This window comes from Bison bison, unplaced genomic scaffold (assembly GCF_000754665.1).
Source record: "Bison bison bison isolate TAMUID 2011002044 unplaced genomic scaffold, Bison_UMD1.0 scf7180017864458, whole genome shotgun sequence".
NCBI classification, from domain to species: domain Eukaryota; kingdom Metazoa; phylum Chordata; class Mammalia; order Artiodactyla; family Bovidae; genus Bison; species Bison bison.
The window spans coordinates 1,115,067-1,124,407 of record NW_011495020.1 but is presented as its reverse complement, the minus strand read 5'-3'; positions in this window follow the sequence as shown (position 1 = coordinate 1,124,407).

Here is a 9,341-nt window from a genome sequence, read left to right as displayed (position 1 = left end):
GTGGCATCTTAGTTCCCAGACCAATGATTGAACCTGCAGCACACATTGGAAGTATAGAGTCTTAACCACTGGACCACTGGGGAAGTTCCAGCATACCACTCTCAGACAAATATTTCAAAAACATAACTTAATCCCTGGCCTATCATTTCCCATCACATCATGTTCCTGTCTATCATCCTGACCGCAGTTCTCTGCATAAATTACAGAGCTTCAACATATGGCCCAGTCTTCTAGAAAAAATAGCAGTCTTTCAAGGAAAAAAAAAAAAAAAAAAAAGAAAACTCTGTCTTAGCAACTACGTAATCTTGTCACAAAGAAGAAGGGAAAGGCTGAGGAGAGAAGATGCAGACAGAAAGAAAGAGAGAGACACTTTTTCTGCTTAAGATATGTTCCATCCACAGAGTACAGGCCTATTGTCTGAGGATGAGCCCACCTCTATTGTGAATTCTAGACTTAACCAACCATACTTAAACTCTGTCCCCTGTATGTCTGAAGCCTTATTCTTCTAGAATCTTTTGTAAACCACGTCTTTGAATTCAGTCGAGTACTCTGAAGTCTGAGTCATTTTTTCTAGGCTATTCATGCAGCTCAACTGAATTAGGCCATCTTTTAAATGAAAATTTTTAAAAAGTAAAATACCTAAAATAATTGGATTTTAAAAATGAAGCATGTGAAGTGGTACCCCTCACCTGGTCTGCCTTTCACTAACAACAACTTAAAATGAAAACAAAGAATCCATATTGCTCTAGCTCAAAGTTTTTATTTATGTCATACAACTTGCCCTGAAAAATTGACAAGAAGTTGTACGTCACAGAAATTTAGGATTCAGCCCTAAATGATGTAGTATAAACAATAATAGACTATAAGTTTGAAATTAGATTCTTTACCATGCTATGATCAAGTTCTTCTATGTAAAAGCTGCAAAGTATAAAGTAGAAAACCAGGTTAGTCTTCATAATTTATTAGAAATATTGGCTTCCACCATGTCTAAACTGTTCAACTCTTTTCTCTTTAAACACCAAAACTAGTTAGCTAAGTCTTTCAAACTTCGCTGAATCAGTGACACTATTTGGATTTAAAGCTCTAATCTTTTTCTATTTGGCTTGCTCTATGAGACAATCTTCTCTCAATAACAAACTTTGTGATCACTCTCCTTTGTCCCCATGTATCTTACACTCTGAGTCTCTGTGGTCTATTCCTTTCTGGTTTGGCAAAACATGCCCATGTTGGTTAAAGATGAATCTTTAATGAATTGTACCAAGTATAACAACTCCCAAAAATTCCTACTCAGAGACTCTCAAGTAAAAAGTTTTCTCTGAATTTCCCAACTTTGATCCAAGTATTTTTCCCAAGATTAAATATCTATAACTGTATCCATATTAAATACAGAATATTTGCAGTATGTTTACCTTTCTCTTATCTGTGTGAACTTTCTTAGAGGTATCATATTAAGATGATAGTACAAGCTAATCTTTTCTAATTGATAAGGACTTGTTTTGAATTATAAATATTTCAAAGTTATCACTTTGCTTGACAGATTAAAATCACTTACATTCTTCCTCAAACAAATGATATATTTGTAAAGCTTTCTCTGTAGTGTCACTGGTGCTAGTACCTCTTTTAAAAATTATTCTTTAGTGTTTATGTATTTGTGAATTTTGTTAATTGAGAAGATATACTTTCTAGCTGGAGGCTGATATCTTTCTTGAATTGAGTAAACAGAGGAAGAATGGAGGGAGACTTGCTCACTTCACTGAATTTCTGTAAAATATTAATGAAAACAATGATGCTTCTAAGGATTTTTATTCATGTAAATTAGAGAATAAGTTTTCAAGTATATATTTCTGTGGACATGTAGAAAAAATGATAAGGGTTTGGGAGTATTTACAATTTGCCCCACATTATTGTTCTTCTAGGAAAAGAAGTATATCTTTCACTTTTCCTCAGCTTTCTGACATGTACATAAGGACAAAAATACTGTCTTATTGACACAGAAGCATCACTTACCACTAGATACTAGCTTAGAATTTTTCTCTTTAATGTCTGCTTTTTTGAAAATTCTCATAGCAGCTAGAAAATGATGATCTCTTTCTAAGTCTAATGGATTTATTTTCCAATTGTTGGATTTATATATCACTTTTGTTTGGTTGTGCTTTTGCTAAATAGGAGATTAGGTGGTTTGAACACTGTGAGTGATTGTTAGAAAAATAAATCTAAGGCATTCAAAACTAAATACCAGGCCATGGATTTACTTTCTGATATTCCAAGAATCTCTAGGACTCTGTGGAGAGAAAATTAAAAAACAAAAAAATTTTACCACATAATGACGTGAGTATAGGTTGAGAATATAGTTTAAAATGTGTGTTTATATAATCTGTCAAAGTAAGAATGGATTTGTGTCTTCAGAGATCAGTATTAGCACTATGGAGATGTTATTATTTAATGTTACCTGAGGAACATGGGTGTTTTCTGAACAGGAATAGTTTTACTTGTCAAGAAGAAACAACAGAGTCTTGAAAAATGAAAAATATGCCAGTTTATGCTACAATGTTGTTATGGTAGGTCAGAATATTAAAGCAAACCAATAAAAAGAATCACTTTTAAGATTAATTCTACTCTGGCAGAAAGGATGTCACCTCACAGATGACTATGGAGAAAGAAATGAGTCTCCTTACCAAAGACAGATCTCTATGGGGAGTGTTTAGTGTCCTGTAACAACTTGACTTTCCTGGGCATACCTAAATAAAGAATTCATCAGATCTCAGTCCTGAAAGAACTCAGTCCCACCCAAAGCACTGTTTTGATAACACCAGTTACTTTTAATATTCCAGTATTATCTACTCAAATACAACTTTCTAGTCATATATAAAACATAATTGACAGATTATAAACTATTTTTCATGGGCAGAGGAGCCTGGTGGGCCACACTTCAGGGGGTTGCAAATAGTCAGACATGACTAAGAGACTGAACACACACACAATAGGTTAAGAGAAGATTGTTGCTATTTGCCTGCATTGGCTTGGTAGGTGGGGGAAGTTACATTGTGCACAGTTTGAAGAGAAAGCATAGTTTTCAATGATTTATATACATAAAATTCACTAATAATGATTTTAATGAAACATATGCAGCTGAATAACAGTAGCAGTGAAGTGAACTCAGCCTTTCTTAAGCTTTGTCAGCTCAATGAGGTGTTAACGTTATGGTCAGTGGGAGCACAGCCATATAGATGCAGTCAACTTTTTTCTTTAATTCTGCTTTTTGAAATAGTAACATTCAGTGATGCACTTACATGTAAAGCCTTTCAATATCAAATTTAAATTTAATGAAATCAGCACTTTTCTGCATTCACAGGATGCAATGTAATGGACCATTGGGAAGAAGGTGAGAAAATAGTTCCAACATCAGATTTCAGTAACTAGAGTTTATGGCTTTAATGGAAACAAATGGCTCCTTTTCCTCCTTTGCATAAGGCTTTTAAAATTTTACTTTTCATTTCAAATCAAACATTAGATAATTTAGCTACAAGGGATTTCAGAATTGTTGAAAACAATCTTCCTCCACTAACCTTGTTTTCTGCAACAGTATATCAAAAAGAAACATTAAATACTAGAAACAATCAGCAAAAGTCTTATTCAGCAGGGTAAGTGTAATAATCTCAGTTCAGTTCAATTCAGTAGTTCAGTCATGTCCGACTCTTTGCGACCCCATGGACTGCAGCATGCAGGCCTCCCTGTCCATAGCCAACTCCTGGAGTTTACTCAAACTCATGCCCATTGAGTTGGTGATGCCATCCAGCCATCTCATCCTCTTTTGTCCTCTTCTCCTCCCACCTTCAATCTTTCCCAGCATCAGGATCTTTGAAATGAGTCAGTTCTTTGCAGCAGGTGGCCAAAGTATTGGAGTTTCAGCTTCAGCATCAGTCTTTCCAGTGAAAATCAGGACTGACTTCCTTTAGGATGGACGGGTTGGAATTCCTTGCAGTCCAAAGGACTCTCAAGTCTTCTCCAACACCACAGTTCAAAAGCATCAATGCTTTGGTCCTCAGCTTTCTTTATAGTTCAACTCTCAATCCATACATGACTACTGGAAAAACCATAGCTTTCACTAGATGGACTTTATTGGCTAAATATGTCTCTGCTTTTTAATATGCTATATAGGTTTGTCATAGATTTTCTTCTAAGGAGCAAGTGGCTTTTAATTTCATGGTTACAGCCACATCTGCAGTGATTTTGGAGCCCCTCCAAAATAAAGTCTGTCACTGTTTCCACTGTTTTCCCATCTATTTGCCATGAAGTGATAAGACCAGATGCTGTGATCTTATTTTTCTGAATGTTGAGCTTTAAGCCAACTTTTTCCCTCTTCTCTGTCACTTTCATTAAGAGGCTCTTTAGTTCTTCTTTGCTTTCTGCCATAAGGGTGGTGTCATCTGCATATCTGAGGTTATTAATATTTCTCCCGGCAATCTTGACTCTAGCTCGTGCTTCAAACAGTCCAGCATTTCTCATGATGTACTCTGCATAGAAGTTAAATAAACAGGGTGACAATATACAGCCTTGACGTACTCCTTTCCCTATTTGAAACCAGTCTGTTGTTCAATGTCCAGTTCTAACTGTTGCTTTCTGACCTGCATACAGATTTCTCAGGAGGCAGTTTAGGTGGTCTGGTGTTCCCATCTCTTTAAGAATTTTCCAGAGTTTGTTGTGATCCACACAGTCAAAGCCTTTGCCATACTCAATAAAGCAGAAATAGATATTTTTCTGGAATTCTCTTGCTTTTTCGATGATCTAGTGGATGTTGGCAATTTGCTCTTTGGTTCCTCTGCCTTTTCTAAATCCAGCTTGAACATGTGGAAATTCACAGTTCACGTACTATTGAAGCCTGGCTTGGAGAATTTTGAGCATTACTTTACTAGCATGTGAGATGAGTGCAATTGTGCAGTAATTTCAGTAGTTTGAGCATTCTTTGGCATTGCCTTTCTTTGGGACTGGAATGAAAACTGACCATTTCCAGTTCTGTGGCCACTGCTGAATTTTCTAAATTTGCTGGCATATTGATTACAGCACTTTCACAGGATCATCTTTTACGATTTGTAATAGCTCAACTGGAATTCCATCATGTCCAGTAGCTTTGTTCATAGTGATGCTTCTGAAGGACCGCTTGACTTTGCATTCCAGGATGTCTTGCTCTAGGTTGGTGATCACACCTTGTGATTATCTGGGTCATGAAGATCTTGCCACCACTTCTTAATACCTTCTGCTTCTGTTAGGTCCATAACCATTTCTGTTCTGTATTGTGCCCATCTTTGCATGAAATATTCCTTTGGTATCTCTAATTTGTGTGTAATGATCAAAACACCTACATTATTGTTTAGTTGCTCAGTCATGCACAATTCTTTTGCAGCCTCATGGACTGCAACCCACCAGGCACCTCTGTCCATGGGATTTTGCAGACAAGAATACTGAAGTGGGCTTCCATTTCCCTCTCCAGGGGATCTTCCTGTCCTAGGGATCAAACTCAGGCCTTCTGCATTGACAGGTGGGTTCTTTACTGCTCAGCCACCAGGGAAGTCCATAAACACCTACATTGGGTAGTACTAACAAGTCAAATATGATTGCTTAAAATTTTTTAATCTAATGAAGCTTGAGGAGAATACTCTAAAACTTTCAGATTTGATAAAACTGGCCATGTATTTCATCCACAAATGCACACAAAACACTAATTTCCAGTTATCAAAATGTTTTTAAACATGTAGATTCTAGGTCAACACATCCAAAATCAAACTTACAGTCTTTCTTCTCAACTTGCTCATTCTCATATTTCTATTTTGAACAAGCCATTTATTTACTTACTTACAATTACAGGAGACTCCTAAACTTCCCTCCCCTCTCCTACGACATTTCATGGGCATTGAATTCTGCACGATTTTACTATCTGAGTATCTCTCAGTATCACCCACTTATAACTATCAACGACTTTAAATTGGATTTTCATCATCTTCTACCTGACACACAGTAAGCTCCACTCTTATCCTTATCCACAGACTTATAATCTATTATCCTATCGTTAACAAAGCTTGAATCAAAGTAGAAACATCACTATGTTACTCCTGCTTGGTTTTCAATGTTATAATGGGACTGCTACTTCAGGGCTTTTAGAGTATCATAAGATACATCCCAGAATGTCATCTTTGCCTAATCTGCCTTTGCCACATAAATACTGTCCACATTTCAGTCAAGACCAAAACTCTGCAGTTCCCTTGGCTGTCTAATATATTTCCAGTTTGGCACATGCTGTTCTGCCTCCTGAAATACTCTTCTTTACTCACCCATCTCCCAGTCATATTTTGCTCCCATCTGGAAAAAACCAACTCCTATTTTTTGTTCCATGTAAAACATATTTTCTTTGAAAGTATACTTTATGCATTCAAGTTGATGACATAATTTGTGTCAATATTCTATTCTAAAAATACTGGTAAAATTGCACTCATCACATTTTATCCCAATGATTAACTTACATAACTATCTTTATAACTTGACTGTGTACCCTTGACAGCAAACAGCTCCATGGTTATCTTTTTATTCCTAGCACTTCCCACAGTGTCTGACACATATTGTGACTCAATAAATACTTGTTGAATTTAATAAGCATAATGTGAATCAAAGACAATGTACTTATGTGAAGATTTACCACATCTACAAAATTTTGTTGGACTGTGAATCATATCAGAAAAATACAAGCTTTGAAATGTCCATTAATACAATTAGCACTGCTGACTAGAAGAGGTTATATAGATTGTGAATAAATAGAGTATTAAAAAAGAGGTTGGAGTCTCATACAATATTATGAACCAAAACTGATGAGGAGAATCAGGTATTATTTTTCACTTTGAAGACAAATTCTTAGCCTCAATAATCACTTTTGTTAAAGCTATAATAATGTTTACCTTCATAAGAATTATGACTTGTTCACTGAGTCAATTTTTAAAAGTACTTTGAAATGAACAGAGGTAATAAATTATGACTTAAACAAAAGTGATCTTGCCTTTATGTGGTTTTTAGCCTGCTTCTGATGGTTAATTTCTTTATATGCTCACTCATGGATTGGAAGGAACTTATGAATCATCAGAACTCACAAGAGCTGATGGAAACTGGCCAGAAAGATGAGACATTTTAATGAAAAATAATTTACATTGAAATAAAATTGCAAAAGTGGGAGGAATGACACAACTTGTTTCTGTGATGTTGCACATCTAATACAAATGGAAATCCCTTTAAAAATTATTTTTGAAAAAGATTTTCTTTCCTAACAAGTTAGACACTGTATTCTAATGGAAAATGTAAGACATTCTAACTGAAAAAGTCTTCCACAAAAGGGTCAAGTATTATTTTCATTTGAGGAATTCAATTTTCTATTTTACATATCTGTATAACATATATATACATATGTATATATATTGCAAATATAGATATGTACCTAAAACATTTTTATCATGTAAGCATGTAGATTTTACTTATGTGTTTCTTGTCTGTATTTGGGTGTATAAATCTCAGCATATAACTCATAATAAAGAAAAAATTAAACTTAGCCTTATGAGTGTTTCAAAAGTGAATTCAGTTTAGTATTATATAAATGATTACATAAAACTTAAGTTTTCACAAATAGGTTACACAGTCTTTAAAATCATTCATTACAGAGATAAACTTTTTGTCTATATTATGTATAATATACATAAAGTCTTGTGCCCATATTAGAATATACATAAATCAAAGGAGTCAGAGTTCCCAGCACTGTGACTTACAACCTATGGAATGAAATATAAATAATGAGTTAAAAATAAGCATATTAAATATTTTTAAATCATACCATGTGTTTGGAATATTTTAAAAGTGAGAAATAGACAAAAAAAGGCATAAGCAAATATAAATGATGTCCTTAGTACTGTAAGACAAGATTAGTGGAGAGGTACAAGCAGATTCAGAGAGAAAATGTTTAATAAATGGAAACAAGTCACTGGAGTCTGAATCAATGGATAGCAAATTTGAAGGAATAGCAACTGTTGAAGGAATAGCAACTCAGTTGGATTGTAGGAACTGCTATTGTGACATCTAATCCTTTTACATAAAACAGCAATAAAAACTATTTTGCTATAAGAGGCTTTCCTGAGAAGCTGCTGAAATAGTCTCCTGTGCTTCCTATGTTTCCAGTGGAAACTAAAAATATCTATTAGTGGGCAAGAAAGAGCACATATACATCCTTTGGAAATTGTAAAAATGCAATTTACATTGCTGCTAAGATGAGTGATAAATCCATAGTTTATTTAAGTGATATTTTTCAATATTGATCATAGCCCTTGAAGGTAACATTATGCCTTTATAAACAGTACAAAATTTCTTAAACATATGAATAACTGATAAATTATATCAATTTTATTTGGATATAACTGATTCAGTAAAATATAAATGCTTTAATTTATAATTTGATATATTTTGTCAAATGTACATACTCAGGTTACACTATTATAAAGATATAGAATATTCACATTACATTAATGACTTCTGCTCTAGAATCGCACGTAAAGAGAATTATACAATAATAACTCTGTTTGTGTCTGATTTCTTTCACTCAAAAAATTTTTTGAGATGCAGTTATACTGTTTTGTGCAATATGAGTTTCTGCCTTTTTATTTCTGAGTAGTATTCCAAGGTATGAATATATATTTACTGTTTGTTATAGCCATTTATGAGTAGTCCTCTTATTCAGTCATCTGTGAAGGACATTAGTTGCATTTCCAGTTTGAGATTACCATAGAGAAGCTATTAGCATTGGCAGCAAAATGTGTTTATAAACATAATCTTTCATTTGCCTGGATACGTACCTAGGTCTGAAAACACTAGGTTGTTTAATGTATAAGAGCTTGCCAAACTGTTTTTCAAAATAGTTGTAACATTTCATGTTCTCACCAGCAATATATGGGTGCACCAGTTCCTCCGTTTGCTCTCAGCATTTAACTGTGCCATTTGTCTTAATTTTACTGTTCTGGAACAGTCTTATGGACTTTGTGGGAGAGGGAGAGGGTGGGAAGATTTGGGAGAATGGCATTGAAACATGTAAAATATCATGTATGAAACGAGATGCCAGTCCAGGTTCAATGCACGATACTGGATGCTTGGGGCTAGTGCACTGGGACGACCCAGAGGGATGGTATGGGGAGGGAGGAGGGAGGAGGGTTCAGGATGGGGAACACATGTATACCTGTGGTGGATTCGTTTTGATATTTGGCAAAACTAATACAATTATGTAAAGTTTAAAAATAAAATAAAATTAATTAAAAAAAAAAGAA